This window comes from Schistocerca gregaria, chromosome 2 (assembly GCF_023897955.1).
Source record: "Schistocerca gregaria isolate iqSchGreg1 chromosome 2, iqSchGreg1.2, whole genome shotgun sequence".
Taxonomy (NCBI): Eukaryota; Metazoa; Arthropoda; class Insecta; order Orthoptera; family Acrididae; genus Schistocerca; species Schistocerca gregaria.
This window is the reverse complement of record NC_064921.1, coordinates 126,703,819-126,729,486: the sequence shown is the minus strand read 5'-3', so window position 1 is coordinate 126,729,486 and position 25,668 is coordinate 126,703,819. Positions and strand designations below refer to the sequence as shown.

General features: G+C 41.2%; 1 protein-coding gene across 18 annotated transcripts in view; it reads left to right on the top strand.

The window, feature by feature from the left end:
- The window catches only part of LOC126336500 (prolyl 4-hydroxylase subunit alpha-1), a 697,270-nt gene that overhangs the window by 241,552 nt on the left and 430,050 nt on the right, over window positions 1-25,668 (top strand). For 5 of the 18 annotated variants that reach the window (XM_050000262.1, XM_050000255.1, XM_050000250.1 and 2 more), the window contains one exon: window positions 7,980-8,061. The exons of 12 other annotated variants lie outside the window; for them this stretch is intronic. The gene's annotated coding sequence lies outside the window, so the exon portion shown is untranslated. Of the gene's footprint in view, window positions 1-3,591; window positions 3,647-7,979; window positions 8,062-25,668 lie in introns of those variants that run through there. One more of the 18 variants, XM_050000267.1, reaches the window with a different exon arrangement.

The following is a 25,668-nucleotide window of genomic DNA, read 5'->3' as shown; positions in this document are numbered from 1 at the left end:
AACATTATCATTGTCATTTACAAATTAGTTAAATACCAAACCACTGAATAACACAGCGAACGCCACACTACTGACCTTACCTTTCCTCATTTCCTCGGTTAACAAACTTAATAAACCACTGTTTCAGAATTTTCTCGCAGTTGTCTGTACAAGATTCAGTGAGGTGACATTTTGTAAACTCCGCTGTGCTTTGGCAAAAGTAGCAAATTTTAACATGGCAACAAAAGAAATGTGTCGGTTTTACTCAAAATTCACCACTTGTGACACTTCACTGAAAGTTACAAGTGATGAACAAATCAGGCGAAAATAAACTGCTGCATTTTCAGCGAAATTCTTTTTAGGTACTAAGCAATGCAGAGACGACAGATATTTCTGAATGGTCACCGTGCAAGTGTGGGTGTGGAGGGGCTCCACTTAATATTTACAAAAAATGTGAGACTCCGTTTAGAAATGTGCTTCCCGTCCAGCGCTCGGCTTTTGCCCTACAAAGCCTGCCCCTAACCCAAACTGCTACCGCTCTCCCCACCTGTGCCTTGCGTACTGCGCATCTACCGGTCACGGTATTTTGCGCGGACTCTACTCAGAAGGTGTCCATGAACAACCTCTGAAAACTTTTTGACAGTGGAGTTGTGGTTCACAGTGTATATTGTAAACATTATCATACAACACTCTCTAGAGGTGTGCCTATAGGTATTTACCTCTGAAGATTTCTCCCTGTTCAGAATGACAGGCTTTCTCCCATGTATGAGGAACAGCCCAGTCCAGCCACAAAACTGGTCTAATATTCTCTAATCTTAAATTTTGTTCATTAAGCGAAGTTGGGGAACCTCATAAAATATTGCTTCATAATCGTGGTTCGACTTTGGCATGAATCACAGCAAGATTCTCGCGATACTGTTCAGCCGCCACTGTAATCACAGCATTTTTAGACATCACCATTGTTGATAACAATGGATAGAACGGCTACTGTGCGAATACGGAGCGGAGTAGGATACTAACCACGTCTTGATCGTCTGGTCTGCAATCTCAAGAAACGACTTGTTTACTGCAGAGCCTAGGAAAGTGAGGACAACAATTACCCTATAGTGCGAAAATTTTGTAAGCAACAAATGGTGTGGCAGTTTTGAAGTTGATACGACACGGGCTTCTTGTAGCTATATTCGAGAATTAACATGCACGAAGTTGGTCTTAGATGTACTTTAAATTACAGTAGGCTAGTGAACGCACCGTGTGTTGTCGGCGGATGTGACTTCGCATAATGGGCACTTGATGGCTTGGCAGAACAAGGAGCCTCAGCTTGTAACTCTGTTTTTGACGATTATAGGCTCAGCTAGTATTGTACCAAACCATTGAGTTTTAATATATGAGTTCACTGATAATGACGTGAACTGCTGCCGCTGGCTCCTATCGTTTAGTTATGATGGTTCAAATGGTTCAAATGGCTCTGAGCACTATGGGACTCAACTGCTGTGGTCATCAGTCCCCTAGAACTTAGAACTACTTAAACCTAACTAACCTAAGAACATCACACACATCCATGCCCGAGGCAGGATTCGAACCTGCGACCGTAGCAGTCGCACGGTTCTTGACTGCGCGCGTAGAACCGCGAGACCACCGCGGCTGGCGTTTGGTTATGACTTTCTGTTTGCATACGCCGGATTCGTCAAGACTTCCAATCTTCTCAGTGTTTTGTTACGTTTCAAACCATGTTTCCTGCACTTTATAAACCACAGATTATGAGCTGCACCTTTCTAGAATCTCCCAGTAAACCGCAGTCGACCATTCACCTTCCCTACAACCAGCCTTACTTTTTCGTTGCATTTCAGGTCGCTTTGCAACGTTACACCTAGATATTTATTCAGTGTGTCTGTTTCAAACAGTAAACCACTAATATTGTATTCGAACATTACGGCATTGTTTTTCTTACTCATGTGCATTAACTTACATTTTTCCGAATTTACAGCAAGCTGTGGTTCACCACACCAAACAGAAAATCTATCCAAGTCATCTTGTATCCTTCTACAGTCACTCAAAGATGAAACTTTCCAGTACTTTTATAGTGTCATCAGCAAACAACCGCAGGTTGGTGCTCGCCCTTTCCGTCGGAGAGCGGTCCTATCGAACTTCCTACCACATTACCTCGGATAGGAAAAGGATCGGGAAGGAAATCGGCCGTATCATTTTCAAAAGGAATCATCCCAGCATTCACCTTGATCAGTTTGACGTAACCATGAAAAAACCTACCTCCGGATGATCCCACGTGGATCCCGTTCCCCGCCAATGTCTCAAGCACTGCACCATCTCTTTTGGGAGCGTGCAAGTTAAATCTTCGAAGGAAACACTTTTGAATTCTCGACATCCAGAAACAGATGGCCCCAGTATGCCAGTATAGATAGTTTTTGAGAGGGGCATATGGGGCCTGAAGACGACATGTTGAATTGCCGAAACCAGTAGCTCAAAAATGGTTCAAATGGCTCTGAGCACTATGGGACTCAACTGCTGTGGTCATTAGTCCCCTAGAACTTAGAACTACTTAAACCTAACTAACCTAAGGACATCACACACATCCATGTCCGAGGCAGGAATCGAACCTGCGACCATAGCAGTCGCACGGTTCCGGACTGCGCGCCTAGAACCGCGAGACCACCGCGGCTGGCGAAACCAGTAGCGAAAAATAAAATAACTTCTTAATTTGCATGGTTGTTTGGTGAATTTCTTTGTTACTTAAGATATATTTTAAATTGAATAGTAAAGCTGCGAAATCCAAAAGACTGATTCCCGATTAGAAACTACGATTCATTTACCAGTAAAATATAGATGGGAACTTTACTAGCGGACAGCTTCACTGTTTTTAATGGACAGACGTAACAAACAACTGCAATAGCATGAATCCTTCAGCGCTGCTTCGTTTGTCGTCTCCTACGTGTAACGAACGATTCCATGGTAAATGCGCCAGAGATTTACAACAGTCCATTAGATTCTTATACCGTAGCCCGTTACGGAATCACTGAAGGCGATCGTCCGTAATGCTGCGTCTATCCTTCTCTCTGTCTCTCATCGACAATGAAGTCTTTGGAATTAGCTGTGGCTGACTTCTGAACGCAGTTACGTGAGCTCTCGTCCTCAGTTGGTCTATCTAACCTTTACGAATTCACCTGGGCTGATACAACTACGCCAAGGAGTATTTTCTCTTATCACTGTGTTCACCAGTTGTCTCACTACACATGCAAATGAAAACATATTTCTCATTACTTTTTGTTAAGTAATAATCGACCACGTTATATGGTCGATTATTTTTTAAACTTACTTGAGTCGTCTCCAAAGACATTCTCCCAAAGACATTCACTGTGGAGAGCAGAATGTAATCGTTGTATTATGGCTCCAACGATGAGACAGATCCGTCAGTATTGGTTGGTGTGTGGCCTCTGGTCATCGACGACGAGTCCCGCTGCGCGCGCAACCAATGGGGAGTGTACTGTGGAGTGGGCCGGCTTGCAGGCGAGGTGGACGAGACGAGACAGTGTTTGGACTCTGCAGGTGCCGGCAGCGGGTCAGTGGTGTGTCAAGGTAGGCACGTGGATCGAGGGTCACCGTCGTGGATAAGGAAGACGGGAAGTGGTTGTCGACTACGCTGGACGGATATACGGTATGTCGACCTAGGAACTTTTGAGGAATTGTTATCATTCGAACAGAGGTTTCCGTGTTCTAAGTCCCGCCAAAGGAAGAGCTCATGTTGAAAATCGCGGTAGAACTTTGTTTCGTACGCTTTTCTATTAGAGGTGTGACAGGATATTGAGGAAGCCGCTAACCGAAAGACTCTTGGTGAGTTGTTACCAGGTGTTCAAAGTGTGTGTGTGTGTGGGGGGGGGGGGGGGGGGGGCTTCAGTCTAGAGACTGGTTTGATGCAGCTCTCCATGCTACTCTATTCTGTGCAAGCTTCTTCATCTCCCAGTACCTACTGCAACCTACATCATTCTGAATCTGTGTAGTGTATTCATCTCTTGGTCTCCCTCTACGATTTTTACCCTCCACGCTGCCCTCCAGTACTAAATTTGTGATCCCTTGATGCCTCAGAATATGCCTTACCAACCGATCCTTCTTCTAGTCAAAGTGTGCCACAAATTTCCGTTCTCTCCAATTCTGTTCAATACCTCCTCATTAGTTATGTGACCTACCCATCTAATTTTCAGCATTCTTCTGTAGCACCACATTTCGAAAGCTTCTATTCTCTTCTTGTCTACACTATTTATCGTCCACGTTTCACTTCCACACATGGCTACACTCCATATAAATACTTTCAGAAATATCTTCCTGACACTTAAATCTATACTCGAAGTTAACAAATTTCTCTTCTTCGGAAACGCTTACCTTCTCATTGCCAGTCTACATTTTATATCCTCTCTACTTCGACCATCATCAGTTATTTTGCTCCCCAAATAGCAAAATTCATTTACTACTTCAAACGTCTCATTTCCAATCTAATTCCCGCAGCATCACCTGAATTATTTCGACTACATTCCATTATCCTCGTTTTGCTTTTGTTGATGTTCATCTTATATCCTCCTTTCAAGACACTGTCCATTCCTATCTTCTGGTAAACCTTCCGGGATGTAAGGTCGTGGTCCATGAAACTCTTCAGCTCCTAACGTTTCGTCCAGAGCTGCGCTGGACATCTTCAGAGGGCTGTTTCTCCTCCAGTGAGTCTTGCCGACTGACGGGTCGGACGTCTGATAGCGACTTATATATCGAGTAAAGTGGGCGTGGCCAGAGTTACACATGATATGAAGAGATAATCTTTGTCAGAGATAAAACTTAACTATCCATCGTAATCTCGTCTCAGAAAAAACTGTCTAGCAATTCTGTAGTGCTACTGTACAAATATCACTAAGTTTCATGGTCTCTTCTTTCCGATTAAAATTATCCCTATGTTAATATTTTTCAATTGCTTCTCTACAAAGCCGTGGGTAATAGTTCGTCGTCGTAGATAAAATTTTTGTTTCGGAAAACTTCACTTGATGATTTCCTGACTGAAAAGCGTGTTCTGCTATAGCCGATTTGTCTATTTTTCCTGATCGGCAAAGACTTCTGTGTTCTTTTAACCGTGTATTTGCGCTTCTCTTCGTTCTTCCAATATAAACTTTACCACATGTACACGGAATTTTATATACGCCACTGGCTGATAGAGGAGCGCGTTTATCTTTTACAGACCGGAGAACATGACAAATTTTCTTCGTTGGTCTAAAAACAGGTCTAATATCATGTTTAATTAAAATCTTTCCAATCTGACCCGTTACTTTCTTTATAAAAGGGAGGGAGACTGTATTCTTCCATCGTTTTTCGGGCTTGTCCTTAGGCTTTCTGTTGTTTGGGTGCAGAATTCTGCTTACTTCTTTCTTTGAGTAGCCATTTTTCTCAAAAGCGTGCTTCAGATGTTTTAATTCGGCGTCTAGATACTCCGGCGTGCAAATCAGTCTGGCTCTGTCAACGAGACTTTTAATCACACCTCTCTTTTGTTGTGGATGGTGGTTAGAGTTTTTATGTAAGAATCTGTCTGTGTGCGTTATTTTTCTAAAAATCTGTTGTTTTAATCTTCCATCTGTCGGTCTCATAACTAAAACATCCAAAAACGGTATTTTGTTGTCATTTTCTCTCTACTTTCTTTCTAAACTGGATTCTTGGATTTATATTATTAAGGTAATCAAAAAATTCGTCTAAGGCTTCTCTACCATGTGGCCAAACCACAAATGTATCGTCTACATACCGATACCAGCGAGATGGTTTCTTATCTGCTTTTTCCAAAGCTGACTGTTCGAATTTCTCCATGTAGAAATTAGCTACTGCAGGACCCAATGGGTTACCCATTGCTACGCCATTAAGTTGCTCATAAAATTCATTATTCCACTGGAACTGACTGGAAGTAAGACAATGTCTGAAAAGAGCAGTCAGATCTTCTCGAAAAATATCCGTTATAAAATCCATAACTTCGTTAACTGGAATCATAGTAAATAAAGATACTACATCAATATCTTCAGGAGTCAGAATTAAACCTTCAATTTTCTCTATAAAATGACGTGAGTCCTTCATATATGAGTCAGTTTTTCAAATATATGGTTGTAAACGAGTTGCTAGTTATCTTGCTATTACATACATAGGAGCTCTGGACGAAACGTTAGGAGCTGAAGAGTTTCATGGACCACGACTTTACATGCCGGAAGGTTTACCAGAAGATATGTCATCCGGTCGTGAAAGCCTTAATACTACTGTCCATTCCGTTCAGCTGCTCTTCCAGGTTCTTTGCTGTCTCTGACAGAATTACAACGTCATCGGCGAACCTCAAAGTTTTTGTTTCTTCTCCATGGATTTTAATACCTACTCCGAATTTTTCTTTTGTTTCCTTAACTGCTTGTTCAATATACAGATTGAATAACATCGGGGATAGGCTATAACGCTGTCTCACACCCTTCCCAACCACTGCTTCCCTTTCATGTCCCTCGACTCTTATAACTATCTTCTGGTTTCTGTACAAATTGTAAATATCGTTTCGCCCCCTGTATTTTACACCTGCCACCTTTAGAATTTCAAAGAGAGTATTCCAGTCAACATTGTCAAAAGCTTTCTCTAAGTCTACAAATGCTAGGAACGTAGGTTTGCCTTAATCTAGCTTCTATGATAAGTCGTAGGGTCAGTGTTGCCTCACGAGTTCCAATATTTCTATGGAATCCAAACTGATCTTCCCCGAGGTCGGCTTCTACCAGTTTTTCCATTCGTCTGTAGAGAATTCATGTTAGTATTTTGCAGCCGTGGCTTATTAAACTGATAGTTCGGTAATTTTCACTTCTGTCAACACCTGCTTTCTTTGAGATTGGAAATATTGTATTCCGCTTGAAGTCTGAAGGTATTTCTCCTGTCTCAAACATCTTGCTTACTAGATGCTAGAGTTTTGTTAGGCCTAGCTCTCCCAAGACTATCAGTAGTTCTAATGGGATGTTGTCTATTCCCGCAGCCTTGTTTCGACTTAGGTCTTTCTGTGCTCTGTCAAACTCTTCGCGCAGTGTCATGTTCAAACTAAATACCCCAAAAACGGAATCCAGATATTGGTGGTTCCGTTTATGCAAGTATTGAGAAATCGGACTGTTTGTACGTGGAGTGCATAGGAGCCTGAAGATGGCAGTAATGAGATGCCGAACCTGATCGTCTAAATAAAATAACTTCTCTAATACATACGGCTCTTTGGCGATTTTGCATCGTAAAAGCCTTGGAAATGTGTTTCAGGGAACTAATGCGTTTATTTACACAACATTCGATCGGATGACACCATGGCGAGCTGGCTTGTATCTTCGAGCTATTGCTACAAGCACTTTGTTGATACTGAGGTCAGAGGTGACATGAGTACTTTTGGGAACAGGCCAGTCAGAGGGGTGGGTAACTGTTAGTAATTATTTTTTCGTCTCAGATAGAATATCGTAAAAGTTATGGGACATACAAAAGAATAAATTAAAAAGCCATGTATGAAGTTGTAAAATGGTTCACTGTGTAACAACTGTCAAGCAGCAACTAGTGCTTGTTTTTAATTAAAGCCGTCTTATTTCACTAATTTTCCTCAAATTATGATTGTAAGTTTAAATTTCTTAATATAAAAACTCAAAAAATTGTAATTTCAAAAGTTTGGAAATTTTGTGCACATAGTGAGGTAATGGACATTACGAGTAAATATCAGTACATTTAACTGATAGGGAAAGATTTCTCATTTGTTTCTGTTTTAAAGAGCTACATTTAAGTGTTGGTGGTCAAAGAAGTCTGATATTACATAATGCCTTTAGCTGCTATTGAGAAGCTTTCTGAAAGTGTGTCTATCAAATATTGATTTAATGTATGATTGTCAATTGCCTTGGTAGAGCACTGAATGAGTGTTAAACTAATGTTTTTTGCGTTTTGGGCTACTCAGTGCCAATAAAGTGACAGTTTCTGTTGGCTTTCAGTATACCGCCAGTTGGATCCACACCTGTTGCGGAGGCTTATACGCAACAACGCTCGCTGAACGGTCGTTGAGGAGACCTGTTGGTAAGTCCATTGGTTCGTCAGGACGCTCAGTTGCTCCGCAGTTGACACGTCTGTTCGCCCATACACATCTCCGTCGGCTCGCGAATCGCATAAAAACTTAGCTGTTTCGGAAATTCTTTCATCACTTGACTCAGATAAATCGCACCTTTTCCGCATTACGACAACAACGACCGCCCCGATACGCTTAAATACTCTCCACCGCTAGTGCTGCCACCTAACGTGTGTGAGTACTGCGCACTGGAGTTGAGCAAGGCTGTGGACACATTCATGTGACTGGACCGTGTATGATATACCTTCCTTCCGAATAAAGAATCACTTTCCCTTCAACTTTTTCCTCAGAACTTCAGTTAAACAAACATCGCTCGGAACACTATACTCATATTCCCTGCATTCATGGACTTGGATGTCGACGTACACGTTCTATACATTGGGCTGTTTCGCTCAGTCGTCTTTACGTCCCGTGATTCAGTTGGACACACCAAACAGCAGCCTTAAGGTATATTTCAACTTGTTACCATTTTGCAAACACACTAACTCGTGAACGCTATACTGGAGCTCTTAGTTTGTGGTCGCTTCTGAAACGCATTTCCTGCCATTTCCAGATGATGTTTTCTATCCGATACCGTAACTACTGGCACCCAGTGTGTGTGACATTATGAGCGAACGACGTGTTCTGAGACACTGTGCATGAATTTTTCTTCGTATTTGCATGGTCTAACAATACCACCATTTGCAAAGTAGCCTATAAATCAGATTAATAATGTTGCTCACGCAGCATATGTTCGCTTTATCGGGCAACAACAAAGTTATTGACTGTGGATGGTATCGCCAGAATGGAAATAATGAAGTCACTGTAAAAAAGTCATTTTTTTATATTGAACTTCTTGTAAATTCACAAATACTTCTTAATTGTCACACCATCAAGAAAACAGTTTTGTATCAATCTTCATATATTTAATTTCCACTTTAACCAAACACAAGACTTGACTGTTCTTTTACAAAGTGAAATAACAACTTCTGCAAAGTGAAAAAAAGACTGATCTGTGCGCCTGTTATCCGGGCCGGCCGGTGTGACCGTGCGGTTCTAGGGGCTTCAGTCTGGAACCGCGTGACCGCTACGGTCACAGGTTCGAATCCTGCTTCGGGCATTGATGTGTGTGATGTCCTTAGGTTAGTTAGATTTAGGTAGTTTTAAGTTCTAGGGGACTGATGACCACAGATGTTAAGTCCCATAGTGCTCAGAGCCATTTGAACCATTTTTTGTTATACGGTTTTTGCGTAGTGAAGGTGTGAATCCTATTGAAATTCATCGACAAATGAATGTTCAGTACGGTGAAGCATGTTTGTCACAGCGGAAAGTCTACGTACGGAGTAGGAAATTCGCAAATTGTGTGACTCCAGTGGAAGGTGCTCCTCGTCCAGGTCAGGCACAACGAGTTGTGCCTCCACAGAACATAGCAGCAGTTGAAGCCATAGTGAAGGAAAACCGCATGGTGACACCGAATGACACTGCAGCATGTTTACAGATTAGTCATGGATGAGCACACCACAATGTGCATGATGTGCTCCAGGTTCACAGGTGCCAGAGCAGCTGACTCCTGAAATCAGAGAACGACGTGTTGATGCTTGTGAAGAACTTCTTTGGCGCTTTGAACGAGAAGTTGAAAGCTTCCTTGCAAGAATCATTACTGGGGACGAAACCTGGGTTCACGTCCACGAACCGGAAACGAAGAGAGCGAGCAAGGAATGGCGCTATTCCTCATCACCAAAACCAAAGAAGTTTCGAACAGAACCATCAGCAGGGAAGATTACGCTGAGTCTCTTTTGGGACGAAAAAGGCGTTATTTTGGAGCATTACATGCCTAGAGGAACCACTTCATCAGTGCAACATACACAGATCTCCTAAAAAAATCATCTGCGGCCTGCAGTCAAATCAAAGCGACGTGAACTGCTGTCAGAAGGTGTCCTTTTGAAACATGACAATTCAAGGTCCCACACTGCCCATACAAAAGTTGCAACAATCACAGACCTACATTTTGAGTGTCTTCTTCATCCACCATACTTACCAGACCTTGACCCAAGTGATTTCCATATGTTTGGACCACTCAGAAACGCAATGGGAGGAAAGAAGTTCCCTTCTGATGAAGAGGTACGCCACGCGGTGCATGAGTGGCTGCGCGGACTACCAAAAGAATTTTTTTCTAATGGAATTTATGCGCTTTGTAAGCGCTGGAGGACTTGCATTCAGCGTGGGGGAGATTATGTTGAACAGTGATACAGCTTTTTTCCACTTCTGCACAAGAAATAGACTACCAGCCATTAAAATTGCCACACCACGAAGATGACGTGCTACAGACGCGAAATTTAACCGACAGGAAGAAGATGCTGTAATATGCAAATGATTAGCTTTTCGGAGCATTCACACAAGGTTGGCGCCGGTCCGACACCTACAACGTGCTGATATGAGGAAAGTTTCCAACCGATTTCTCATACACAAACATCAGTTGACCGGCGTTGCCTGGTGAAACGTTTTTGTCATGCCTCGTGTCAGGAGGAGAAATGCTTAGAATCATGTTTCCGACTTTGATAAAGATCGGATGGTAGCCTATCGCGATTGCGGTTTATAATATCGCGATATTGCTGCTCGCGTTGGTCGAGATCTAATAACTGTTAGCATAATATGGTATCGTTGGGTTCAGGAGGGTAATACGGAACGCCGTGCTGGATCCCAACGGCCTCGTATCACTAGCAATCGAGATGACAGACATCTAATCCGTGTGGCTGTAACGGATCGTGCAGCCACGTCTCGATCCCTGAGTCAACAGATGGGGACATTTGCAAGACAACAACCATCTGCACGAACAGTTCGACGACGTTTTCAGCAGCATGGACTATCAGCTCGGAGACCATGGCTGCGGTTACCCTTGCGGTATCACAGACAGGAGCTGATGCGATGGTATCATCAACGACGAAACTGGGTGCACGAATGGTAAAACGTCATTTTTTCGGATGAATCCAGGTTCTGTTTACAGCATCATGATGGACGCATCCGTGTTTGGCGACATCGCGGTGAACGCACAGTGGAAGCGTGTATTCGTCATCGCCATATTGGCGTATCACCGGGCGTGATGGTATGGGGTGCCATTGGTTAAACGTCTCGGTCACCTCTTGTTCGGATTGATGGCACTTTGAACAGTAGACGTTACATTTCAGATGTGTTACGACCCGTGGCTCTACCCTTCTTTCGATCCCTGCGAAACACTACATTCAGAAGGATAATGCACGACCGCATGTTGCAGGTCCTGTACGGGCCTTTCTGGATACAGAAAATGTTCGACAGCTGCCCTGGCTAGCACATTCTCCAGTTCTCTCACCAACTGAAAACGTCTGGTCAATGGTGACCGAGCAACTGGCTCGCCACAATACGCCAGTCACTACTCTTGATGAACTGTGGTATCGTGTTGAAACTGCATGGGCAGCTGTACCTGTACACGCCATTCACGCTCTGTTTGACTCAATGCCCAGGACTATCAAGGCCGTTATTACGGACAGAGGTGGTGGTTCTGGGTACTAATCTCTCAGGGTCTATGCACCCAAATTGTGTGAAAATGTAATCACATGTCAGTCGTAGTATAATATATTTGTCCAATGAATACCCATTTATCATCTGCATTTCTTCTTGGTGTACCAATTTTAATGGCCAATAGCTTGATATTTAAAAAAAATTTAAGATTTTCATTTGACTCACCCTCGTATAAAGCAACGTCTCATGGCGTAACTGCATCGCTTAATTAAATAAAAACGAGAAAGTTTTTTGAGACTGAAGGTGGTGTTGTTATTCACGCTTCGAGTCATCAGTTGCGGTATATGGACGAAACTAAACAATATAAAAGATTCGAGGATCATTCCATCATTTCCTCCACAGGAAGAAGATGTGACGGGGGTAAGTGCTGTTTGCGTGTGCAAGATAGGCATGGCTGTAGTATCCTCGCTTGAGGGGACAGCATGGCCAGGTGCTTCTGGACAATTGCAGAGGAACGCCCGCCATTCCGCCAGTGCGCTAGTCCTCAAGCCAGCGATTTGCGCCGGCACATTAATTATGAACGCCACAGATGGCGCCGTAACGTTACCGCTAGACCGCAAGGCCGCGACGTGAATGAGAACCATGCTGCGGCCGGCTGCACGGCCTTCTCGGGGTCTCGGCACCCCGAGGCTCCTGAAATTACAATGCCACTCTCTCCAGGAAGTCACGCTCAGGCCCCAAACGCTTCGCAACGCAGCCCTGCAGACGTGCCGGAGATGATAGCCCGCTTGTTTGCACCTGCGCGTCTGTAGATTTTTCGTCGGAGACTCAGCAGTGTACTCCGTAATTTGAAAGTCTGTCGCTGCAAACACGACCTTCACGAAAGACGTTATTCAGGTGAAGAAAAGGACGATTCTAAATGTAAAGTGCGTAAATATTTGTCGAGTCAACAGAGTGCGTGAAATAAACTGTCTTGATCGCGACTTTATTTAGGCGAGTTTCAGGTTGGATATTTTATTCAAGAACGTACGAAAGTACGTTTTGATAAATTATGTCTTGAGCAGAACAGAATTTGCCTTTTTTCCCCTTACAGGCTTGTGCAATGGTGCACCAACGTTAGTTGGTTTCCTTTATTTTTATTTTCAGCCATAATGGCTATGTTTGTGGACCGTGACTGTGTGGGATAATTATTTATTTCAGGTTTCTTCTACCAGTCACTTTTTATTTTATTCTTAATCTAACATAATGCAATGCGTTTCGAACATTTTTGTTCATCTTCAGGCGTTTATACATACATAGAGAAATGTTACTTAAAATAAACAGTCTTAAACTAGATTAATCTAGAACACTTTATCCATTGTCTTTTACCGTAGCTGCTGGTGTGGAATTTGGGTTGAAGGAGGGGGGCTGTGTATGGCTAAAAGTCGAAATCAGTGATGTCTTCTGCTGGTTTTCTTCTTTGTGGTTGACTATGTATATCACAGCCTGTATAGTATTCAGATAGATTTGCATCAGTTATGTGTTACGAGAACAACAAAGAACAAAACCAGCAGAAGACATCACTGATTTCGATTTCTAGCCATACACTGCCCCCCTCCTTCAATCCAAATGCCACACCAGCAGCTACAGTAAAAACAATGGACAAAGTGTTCTAGATTAATCTAGTTTAAGACTGTTTATTGTCAAGTAACATTCCTCTATGTACATATGTATGTATAAACGCCTGAAGATGAACAAAACATGTTCGAAACCCGCTGCACTATGTTAGATTACGCATAAAATAAAAAGTGACTGGTAGCAGAAACTTGAAATAAATAATTCCTTTATTTTGTTGTTCAACAAAAAGTAGACATTACTAGATTAACATACACGATTCAGAATTGTGATCACCGTATTCAAGGTATGTACTGTAAAACCACATGTCAGTGTCTGTTTTCTGCAACGCAGCAGGTATTTTAATACATTTTGTCATATGCATCTAATGAATATACTGATCAGCTAGAACGTTATGACCATCCTAAAGGGCCGGTTTCTATTCCCGAATGGGTTGGAGATTTTCTCCGCTTAGGGACTGGGCGTTGTGTTCTAATCATCCTCATTTCATGCCCATCGACGCCCAAGTCGCCGAATTGACGTCAAATCGCAAGACTAGCACCCAGCGAACGGCCTACCCGACGGGAGTCCCTAGTCACACGGCATTTATTTATTTATCTAACAGCGATCAGCCAGAACGTTATGACCATCTATCTAATAGCCGATATGTCCACCTTTGGCACGGATAACAGCGGCGAGGAGTCGAGGCATGAAAGCAATGGGGCCTTGATAGGCTGCTGGGAAGAGTTAGAACGACATCTGCACACACAAGTCAACTAATTTCTGTAAATTCCGGGGAGAGGGTGATGAACTCTTGATGCCACAGTCAATCACGTCCCAGATGTGGCACATTAATTGGAACTCGGCATTGTGTGCCTCGAACCACTCCATCACACACCTGGCTTTGTGACATAAGGAATTACCTTGATGAAGAACGCCACTGCCACTGGCAAACACAGTGGTCATGAAGGGGTGTAAGGGTCTGCTACCAGTGCACAATACTTCTTGACCGTGAAGATGCCTTGCACGAGCTCCACTGGATCCATGAATGTCCATGCGAGTGTTCCCCAGAACATAATGGAGCTGTCGCCATCTTGTCTCCGTCCCGCAGTACAGGTGTCAAGGAGCTGTTCTGTTGGAAGATTATGGATTCGCGCCCTCCCTTCAGCGTGGTGAAGATGGTATCTGCATTCTTGAGACCATGCAACTGTCTGCCACTGCGCCACCATTCACTGTTGATGGTCACGTGCTGATGTCGTGGTGTTAACATTGGCACATGCATGGGTCATCGGCTGTGGGGACCCGTCATTAGGAGTGTTATATGCACTGTTTGTTCAGATACACTTGTACTCTGCCCAGCATTAAAGTCTGATGTTAGTTCTGCCACAATTTGCCGCCTGTCCTCTTTTACCAGTCTGCCGAGCCTACGACGTCCGACATCTGTAGTGAGGGGTGGCCGCCCATCCTGACAACGTCTGGATGTGATTTCACTTTGGTTTCGCCATGTGTTGAAGACACTTATCACAGCGTTCCTGGAACATCGGAGGTGTCGTGCAGGTTGTGAAATGCTGGTGCCGAGCCTCCAGGCTATCACAGTCTGCCCTCGGTCAAACTCAGATGGTTCGTGCGTTGTCCCCACTCTACATGTGCACAGTATGGTCCCTTATACGAAATGCACTGTGCGTGTCTCTGACCATCAGTCTATCCTCGTCAGGTGACGCTGCTGTCGCCCAGACAGGTTGCTATCGATGGTAGGTTGGTGGTCATAATGTTCTGACTGATCAGCATACATCATAAAAAGTGATTCAGTGGGTGTTACTATTACAGTTCAAAGAGGTTTGGCAACGTGGAAATCACAAAAAGTAAGTTAAAACAAATTATAAACACCATCACACGAATTTTACAAAATACATCATTAACGTGTCCTCTCAAACACAATAAGACCCATTTCTTCAATAACAATGAAAGTAACTATAAAACAAACCATAAACATAACTAACATAGCAGAGGTAACAACGGGGAAAACAAAGAAATAGTACTCTAAGATCAATAAGATTAAGAAACTGCAAAATAATCCAAACCAGTGTCTTTATTTTGAGCCCAATTTTGTTTCGTTCTGTACAAAGCACAAACTTACAGGAAATATTTATTAGTTTCAAATGGCAAACCATATCGCAATGTCAGCTGCATTGCGGAACAAAATCGTGTACTATTAAGGTAAATATTATACTTAAAGCTATCTGTATATGTTTAGCGAAACAAAATATAGTGACTTAGTTAATTATTTTCATGCTCCATGGATCATTTGTGCGATTAATAGTACTGAAGTGCAACGAGTCATTTTGATTCACTTCACAAATTAATTTTTTATGAATATGACTGCATGCTGACGATTTACATTTATTTTTGATGTAGTTGATTGTTAGTAGTTCCGATCTACCATCTTTCACACATTACAAAAATAGAAAGCTTTGTACGAAATGAAATAGTACTCTAAGATCAATAAGAACCTTTTTCAGTCTGGGTTCCAATTTACTTTACTGTCTACAGAAATTTTATTTCATAAGTTAAGTGATCAAAAATGTAGGTGGCAGTATTATACACTTCTTTTTGTGCTAAAGACAAACTTAATGTGAATTAATGGATGTCATTTGTCCTTCCGTTATTGTAATTATGTACATCATTGTTCCTTTCTAACTGCAGTGTATTATTTACAACAAACTTCATGAGGGAAGCAGTACTCAAATTAATTAACTCCTTAAATATATCTACAGGCTGATCGTCAGTGAACACTACATATTTTTACAGCACATTTTTGAGCGATGAACACTTCTTTCCTTAAAGATGAGTTACCCCAGAACTTTATTCCATATGACATTACTGAATGAAGAAATTCAATATATATCAACTTACTGATTTATCTCTCCCCAAGATTTGTAATGATTGTAAGTACAAATGTGGCTGAACTAGTTGATTTCCAACATGTGCTTCTTCCAGTTTTGATTCTCATCAATGTGGACACCAAAGAATTTTGAAGTTTCCACCCAATTTATTATTTCGTCGTGTGTTTCACTTATTATTGGTATAGTACCCCTAGATGTTCAGAACTGAATATGTTGTGTTTTTTTTGTTTTTTTTTTTTTAACAGAGTGCGTTTACTCACAGAGAACCACCCAATTTTACTTCTAAGAACACTATCTATCTTTCCTTCTGTTGCATTTGTGTCTTTGGATTTATTACAATATTAGCGTCACCTACAAAAATAACCAATTCTGCCTGTGTGTTTTAGATTCAAGGTCATTTACATAAACGATCAACAGTTGCAGGCCTAATATCGAATCTTGTGTAACCACATAAGCAATTTACCCCAGTTAGGAGAACCTCCCCTGTTTAATTATTAAGTATAGCTTCCTGCATTCTTTTGGTTAGCTGTGACGCTATCCATTGGTTGCCTATACCATCTGTTCCATAAAATCTTCACTCATCGAAGAGAATATTGTGATTCACGCAATCAAATGCTTTAGATACGTCACAGAAAATATCGACTGCTGCTATTTTGTTATTTAGTACTTGTAAAACTTGGTGAGTGATGTGTGGATAACTTTCTCAGTCAAGCAAGTCTTCTGACATGCAAACTGTAATTTAATGAGAATATTGTCTCTCTATGTTATCTCTCTGGAAAAATGCCTTGAATTAGAGGCAAATTACATATTTCAGGAAAGACAGAGATTATTCCATGGGAAAAAGTCTAGTATTCAGTTGTGAACACCATCACATCCAGTTGAACTTTTATTTTTAAGAGAACACATGTTATTGTTGTCTTCAGTCCTGAGACTGGTTTGATGCAGCTCTCCATGCTACTCTATCCTGTGCAAGCTGCTTCATCTCCCAGTACCTACTGCAACCTACATCCTTCTGAATCTGCTTAGCGTACTGATCTCTCGGTCTCCCTCTACGATTTTTACCCTCCACGCTGCCCTCCAATGCTAAATTTGTGATCCCTTGATGCCTCAAAACATGTCCTACCAACCGATCCCTTCTTCTAGTCAAGTTGTGCCACAAACTTCTCTTCTCCCCAATCCTATTCAATACCTCCTCATTAGTTACGTGATCTATCCACCTTATCTTCAGTATTCTTCTGTAGCACCACATTTCGAAAGCTTCTATTCTCTTCTTGTCCAAACTAGTTATCGTCCATGTTTCACTTCCATACATGGCTACACTCCAAACAAATGCTTTCAGAAACGACTTCCTGATACATAAATCTATATTTGATGTTAACAAATTTCTCTTCTTCAGAAACGCTTTCCTTGCCATTGCCAGTCTACATTTTATATCCTCTCTACTTCGACCATCATCAGTTATTTTACTTCCTAAATAGCAAAACTCCTTTACTACTTTAAGTGTCTCATTTCCTAATCTAATTCCCTCAGCATCACCCGATTTAATTTGACTACATTCCATTATCCTCGTTTTGCTTTTGTTAATGTTCATCTTATATCCTCCTTTCAAGACACTGTCCATTCCGTTCAACTGCTCTTCCAAGTCCTTTGCCGTCTCTGCCAGAATTACAATGTCATCGGCGAACCTCAAAGTTTTTACTTCGTCTCCATGAATTTTAATACCTACTCCAAATTTTTCTTTTGTTTCCTTTACTGCTTGCTCAATATACAGATTGAATAACATTGGGGAGAGGCTACAACCCTGTCTCACTCCTTTCCCAACCACTGCTTCCCTTTCATGCCCCTCGACTCTTATTACTGCCATCTGGTTTCTGTACAAATTATAAATAGCCTTCCGCTCCCTGTATTTTACCCCTGCCACCTTTAGAATTTGAAAAAGAGTATTCCAGTCAACATTGTCAAAAGCTTTCTCTAAGTCTACAAATGCTAGAAACGTAGGTTTGCCTTTTCTTAATCTTTCTTCTAAGATAAGTCGTAAGGTCAGTATTGCCTCACGTGTTCCAACATTTCGACGGAATCCAAACTGATCCTCCCCGAGGTCTGCATCTACCAGTTTTTCCATTCGTCTGTAAAGAATTCGCGTTAGTATTTTGCAGCCGTGGCTTATTAAACTGATAGTTCGGTAATTTTCACATCTGTCAGCACCTGCTTTCTTTGGGATTGTAATTATTATATTCTTCTTGAAGTCTGAGGGTATTTCGCCTGTCTCATACATCTTGCTCACCAGCTGGTAGAGTTTTGTCATGACTGGCTCTCCCAAGGCCGTCAGTAGTTCTAATGGAATGTTGTCTACTCCGGGGGCCTTGTTTCGACTCAGGTCTTTCAGTGCTCTGTCAAACTCTTCACGCAGTATTGTATCTCCCATTTCGTCTTCATCTACATCCTCTTCTATTTCCATAATATTGTCCTCAAGTACATCGCCCTTGTATAAACCTTCTATATACTCCTTCCACCTTTCTGCCTTCCCTTCTTTGCTTAGAACTGGGCTGCCATCTGAGCTCTTGATATTCATACACGTGGTTCTCTTCTCTCCAAAGGTCTCTTTAATTTTCCTGTAGGCAGTATCTATCTTACCCCTAGTGAGATAAGCTTCTACATCCTTACATTTGTCCTCTAGCCATCCCTGTTTAGCCATTTTGCACTTCCTGTCGATCTCATTTTTGAGACGTTTGTATTCCTTTTTGCCTGCTTCATTTACTGCATTTTTATATTTTCTCCTTTCATCAATTAAATTCAATATTTCTTCTGTTACCCAAGGATTTCTAGCAGCCCTCGTCTTTGTACCTACTTTATCCTCTGCTGCCTTCACTACTACATCCCTCAGAGCTACCCATTCTTCTTCTACTGTATTTCTTTCCCCTATTCCTGTCAATTGTTCCCTTATGCTCTCTCTGAAACTCTGTACAACCTCTGGTTCTTTCAGTTTATCCAGGTCCCATCTCTTTAATTTCTCACATTTTTGCAGTTTCTTCAGTTTTAATCTACAGGTCATAACCAATAGATTTTGGTCAGAGTCCACATCTGCCCCTGGAAATGTCTTACAACTTAAAACCTGGTTCCTAAATCTCTGTCTTACCATTATATAATCTATCTGATACCTTTTAGTATCTCCAGGGTTCTTCCACGTATACAACCTTCTTTCATGATTCTTAAACCAAGTGTTAGCTATGATTAAGTTGTGCTCTGTGCAAAATTCTACTAGGCGGCTTCCTCTTTCATTTCTTAGCCCCAATCCATATTCACCTACTATGTTTCCTTCTCTCCCTTTTCCTACACTCGAATTCCAGTCACCCATTACTATTAAATTTTCGTCTCCCTTCACTGTCTGAATAATTTCTTTTATTTCATCATACATTTCTTCAATTTCTTCATCATCTGCAGAGCTAGTTGACATATAAACTTGTACTACTGTAGTAGGTGTGGGCTTCGTATCTATCTTGGCCACAATAATGCGTTCACTATGCTGTTTGTAGTAGCTTACCCGCATTCCTATTTTCCTATTCATAATTAAACCTACTCCTGCATTACCCCTATTTGATTTTGTGTTTATAACCCTGTAGTCACCTGACCAGAAGTCTTGTTCCTCCTGCCACCGGACTTCACTAATTCCCACTATATCTAACTTTAACCTATCCATTTCCCTTTTTAAATTTTCTAACCTACCTGCCCGATTAAGGGATCTGACATTCCACGCTCCGATCCGTAGAACGCCAGTTTTCTTTCTCCTGATAACGACATCCTCCTGAGTAGTCCCCGCCCGGAGATCCGAATGGGGGACTATTTTACCTCCGGAATATTTTACCCAAGAGGATGCCATCATCATTTAATCATACAGTAAAGCTGCATGTCCTCGGGGAAAATTACGGCTGTAGTTTCCCCTTGCTTTCAGCCGTTCGCAGTACCAGCACAGCAAGGCCGTTTTGGTTAATGTTGCAAGGCCAGATCAGTCAATCATCCAGACTGTTGCCCCTGCAACTACTGAAAAGGCTGCTGCCCCTCTTCAGGAACCACACGTTTGTCTGGCCTCTCAACAGATACCCCTCCGTTGTGGTTGCACCTACGGTACGGCCATCTGTATCGCTGAGGCACGCAAGCCTCCCCACCAACGGCAAGGTCCATGGTTCATGGGGGGGAGAGAACACATACTTGTTTTAATTTCAGAAAGAGAAGTGGATGAGCCATCCTTCTGATTGAATTTTGTTTATGTTGCTGGTTTAACATATTGCTTTGATTTTTCTCTTGAACTGTCTGCCCCTATATTTTCTACTACATTTAAGAAATGATTGTCAAAGATACCTGTTACCTGTCTTCGATCATTTGTAGTCTTACATCTAAAATTTTAATGATGTTTTCCTGTTCTGTGGCTTGTTGTCCTGTCTGTTGTTTTACTACATTTCATACATTCAGAAATAATGTGCAAGTTTCTTGACTTTTATAAAGCTTTTTTAAATAATTTTGAGTACTTTTTGTAGCATGCAACTATTGCAGGATCCTTGCTTGTTCTTGTCAAATGATGCATTTTCTTTTCGCTTTCAGAAAATACTTTAATCCCTCTACTGAACCATGATTTTTACATGATTATCTAATGTGCTTTCTGGTTAGCTTATACGAAAAACTATTTTCGAATGATTATATGAACTTACTATTGAATAGATTACATTTTATATCAGCATTTGGTTCATTATGAATTTCATCCCAGATTATCTCTTGTTAACTACAGTTTAAAATGTTTTTGCTGGGATCATTAATTGTTCAAAGTGTTTTCCAGCGAGGAGTATCCATACTGTAAACCAGTATTTTATTTACCCTAACTAACTGTACATCATGATTATACGTTTATTTTATTGCTTTGAGCTTTATAAAAGAATTCCCATGTAATATTTACTTGTTTTTTGATGGTAAAATACAGGGAAACTCACTGATGCCGGTGAAACATCCCTATAATATATGTGGGTGAAGAAAAATCAAGGACCTGTGTATTGTTGTATGATGAATCTTTCATAACAAAATTTATTGTTAAAGCAAACAAAACGTGAGCTTTCATAAAGAAAAATCAGCTGAAGATAACTTGAAATTAGTCTCGTCTGCAAATTCTTGTTGCTATAAAGGATTCTGTTGCAGTACCATAAGCAACTGTTGATTGGTTTATTTGAACAATCGCGGCAGAGAATCCATTGTAAATCTTTAACGATCTTTTAAACTTCTGCTTTATTGTAATGTTGGCATTGAAGGAACATCTGTGTATCCGTAACCGCAAGATAACAGTGTATAAATCATACTGCACCGTCGATCGAACCATTAAGATATCTTTGAGGGAAGTGTTTTATATCCTGCTCATTATTTGTTTTGAGATAGGCTTGATGCTGTTTTTTCAATGTGTGATATTCTTAATAATCAGTGTAACTCACCTGTACCACAAGGAATGTTTATCATTGTCTAAGACAATTTTCGAGACTTAACAAACTAACCCCAACAGTGAAACCCTTTTTGAAGAAAATGGAGTTTGTCCTTCTTAGTAATCCTGTATGTTGGACTCACAATCTCTTTTCTCGAAATTCAAATACGTATACGGAGTGTTTCAGAATTCCTATTACAAGCTTCTAGCGATTGCAGAGGGGACTTAATGAATACAGCTGTGATAAGGAACCCTTGTCCTGAAACGTAGCATTTGGATATAAAATAAATTTGACGGTCAGATCACTTTGAAATCTCCCACTTCACTGCATGCACAGAAAATGAGGAGAGGGAGGCGTTGTCAATCCCAGTTTCTATTAACACATAACGCATCATTTATGTCCGACTACAACAACAGCGGCGAAGTACTAGTATACGTAGAAAAGGAACCTGGTGACGAATACTCGAAACATCGTCCAGCCATGTGCTCCTGTAGAGTACACGTCATAGTCCATTATTGCCGCTGTGTGTGTACCGTGAATTGGGAGATTTGAAAGTAATCTAATCTACAAACTTATTTTACATACAAACTGTACGTTTTTGGAAGGCATTCCTTATCAAAATTTTATTTATTAAATCCTATTTACAACCCGTACAAGCCTGTAGTAAGAATTGTGAAACACCCTGTATACTTTACTTACCTTTTTGGTTTTTTCGTCTTAACCTCGGTCATAATTGTTCTATAAACATAGTAATTGAGATTTCTGTGTTTTATACCTTAAACCATTTGGAACATTTACAACAAAAAAGATAACCTAAGTATCGTTAAAGCATAGAACCGTAGCCTGTTCGGTTTGTCAAACCACAAGAAATGAAGAAAAAGACGATCAGCACTTCAGCATTAATCCTGTTTTCGCAGGGTAGTAGACCTATAAATACCATATGACTGTCACCATATAAAATACTGGACAGTCAAGTTTAACTAAGAAATTAATTGGCTTTAGGGAAAACATATTTATGCGGTTTTGTTCTGAACATGATATTCCACTAAATGATTAGTATACTGTTTTATGTTGACTTGGCCACGTCAATTACTAAACATTGCCGCACTTGCATATCTTCCACACTGTACGTATATACAAAACAACGTACACATTCCGCGTCACTCCTCATAGCACATGGTAACGTTTATGCAGCAGCAACTGATTGATGTAATCTAATTTCGTACACGAGAATTAGATCCATAACTTAAGTTTATGTTTATTGCTATGTGTTACTAGATTTTTTTTTCAAAGTTAAAATCGAGTACTCCAGAAATTTTGCAGCTCTAGGAACAAAATATCGCCTGAAATCCGTTGATTTCTTTGTGGTAACAGGTTGATACGTATCGTAGCCCGACGTTTAGTTTAGGTTTAAGGTGGTAATTTGCTTGTGAAATGGTGAAGCCATCGAATGTGAATGCCACATAATGTTTGTGCTCGCAGATTGACTTGTAGCGTAGCTTAATACTTACGTTCGCGTCGTATTTAGTCGGTCGATGTCAGCCGAACCCCAATTATACCGCAGACATTGTAGTTGCTGAAATTGTAAACTCTTGTTGCCATAGAATGCTGAAGAACTACCATAAAAGCCCAGCGTGGTTAAAGGGTGGCAAATTTCGCAGACGATGACTTTATACTGCTGTAATTGTATTGATAGGAAAAAGTACTTTTAGGTGGCTATAGTCTGTTATTTAGAATCGCTGTGAATGAGGCGTACTTTTATTTGAAATGACGGAGTGTCGTAAATATTTTATTTCCTTTAAATAATTTTTCAATAGGTAGAGCGCTTTGGACTGTCAGAAAATTACGAGACTTTTTTGCTGCGCTGACCTTTTATTACAGGGTTATATACGAGTGGGAATATAGGTTATTAGTGCAAATACCAGAAGCGTAACTCATTTAACTTTTTTTCGAGTAGCAGAATTAAATGAGAACAACGGCAAAGTAGCCGACGAGTATCGTATTTTATTTTTGTTTTGGGATTACGATGCAGCAAGAACTAAGGCGCAAATGTTTAATGATTTTCAATGAGCTAGGCGTAACTCACAATCAATTTAATATCTTGATGCATCATGTTTACAAATAATCAATAAAACTATTACGCGAATGGTGTCAAAATTACAAAACTCGTCTAGATTGAAGGGGGAAACCAGATGGCGCTATTGTTGGCCTGCTAGATGGCGCTGCCATAGGTCAAACGGACATCAACTACATTTTTAAAAATAGGAACCCCAATTTTTATTACATATTCGTGTAGTACGTAAAGAAATATGAATGTTTTAGTTGGACCACTTTTTTCTCTTTGTGATAGATGGCGCTGTAATAGTTACAAACGTATAAGTACGTGGTATCACGTAACATTCCGCCAGTGCGGACGGTATTTGCTTCGCGATACATTACCCGTGTTAAAATGGACCGTTTACCAATTGCGGAAAAGTTCGATATCGTGTTGATGTATAGCTATTGTGATCAAAATGCCCAATGAGCGTGTGCTTTGTATGCTACTCGGTATCCTGGGCGACATCATCCAAGCGTCCGAACCGTTCACCGGATAGTTACGTTATTTAAGGAAACAGGAAGTGTTCAGTCACATGTGAAACGTCAACCACGACCTGCAAACAAATGATGATGCCCAAGCAGGTGTTTTAGCTGCTGTCGCGCCCAATCCGCACATCAGTAGCATACAAATTGCGCGAGAATCGGGAATCTCAAAAATGTCGGTGTTGAGAATGCTACATCAAAATAGATTGCACCCACACCATATTTCTATGCACCAGTAATTGCATGGCGACGACTATGAACGTCGTGTACAGTTCTGCCACTGGGATGATGACAGATTTTATGCACGCGTTCTATTTAGCGACGAAGCGTCATTCACCAACAGCGGTAACGTAAACCGGCATAATATGCACTACTGGGCAACGGAAACTCCACGATGGCTGCGACAAGTGGAACATCAGCGACCTTGGCGGGTTTAATGTATAGTGGGGCATTATGGGAGAAAGAATAATTGGCCCCCATTTTATCGATGGCAAGCTAAATGGTGCATTGTGTGCTGATTTCCTACGTAATGTTCTACCGATGTCACTACAAGATGTTTCACTGCATAAAAAAATGGCGATGTACTTCCAACATGATGGATGTCCGGCACATAGCTCGCATGCGATTGAAGTGGTACTGAATAGCATATTTCATGGCAGGTGGATTGGTCGTCGAAGCACCATGCCATGGCCCTCACGTTCACCGGATCTGACGTCCCCGGATTTCTTTCTGTGGGCAAAGTTGAAGGATATTTGCTATCGTGATCCACCGACAACGCCTGACAATATGCGTCAGCGCATTGTCAATGCATGTGCGAACATTACGGAAGGCGAACTACTCGCTGTTGAGAGGAATGTCATTACACGTATTGCCAAATGCATTGACGTTGACGGACATCATTTTGAGCATTTATTGCATTAATGTGGTATTTACAGGTAATCACGCTGTAACCGCATTCGTTCTGAGAAATGATACGTTCACAGAGGTATATGTGCCACATTGGAACAACTGAAATAAAATGTTCAAACGTACCTACGTTATGTAATTTAATTTAAAAAAACCTACCTGTTACCAACTGTTCGTCTAAAATTGTGAGCCCTATGTTTGTGACTACAGCGCCATCTATAACAAAGCGAAAAAAGTGGTCAAACTAAAACATTCATATTTCTTTACGTACTACACGAATATGTAATAAAAATGGGTGTTTCTATTTTAAAAAGCGCAGTTGATATCCGTTTGACCTATGGTAGCCACATCTAGCGGGCCAACCATAGCGCCTTCTGGTTTCCCCCTTCAAGCTAGACGAGTTTCGTTCTTTGTAGTTTTATCGTTTGACGCTTATTTCGTGAGATATTTGGACTGGTCACGATCAATGGACTATCCTGTACAATATGTACAAGTACTAAGAGGGAACAATAAGAGTGGAAGATCACGAACGTAGTACTTCAATTAAAAATGGTGTAAAACAGGGATGTAGTCTTTCAGCCCTGCATCTTGGTGCATCATGTTGGCAAATAATCAGTAAAACTGTTGCGCGGATGGTGTCAATTTG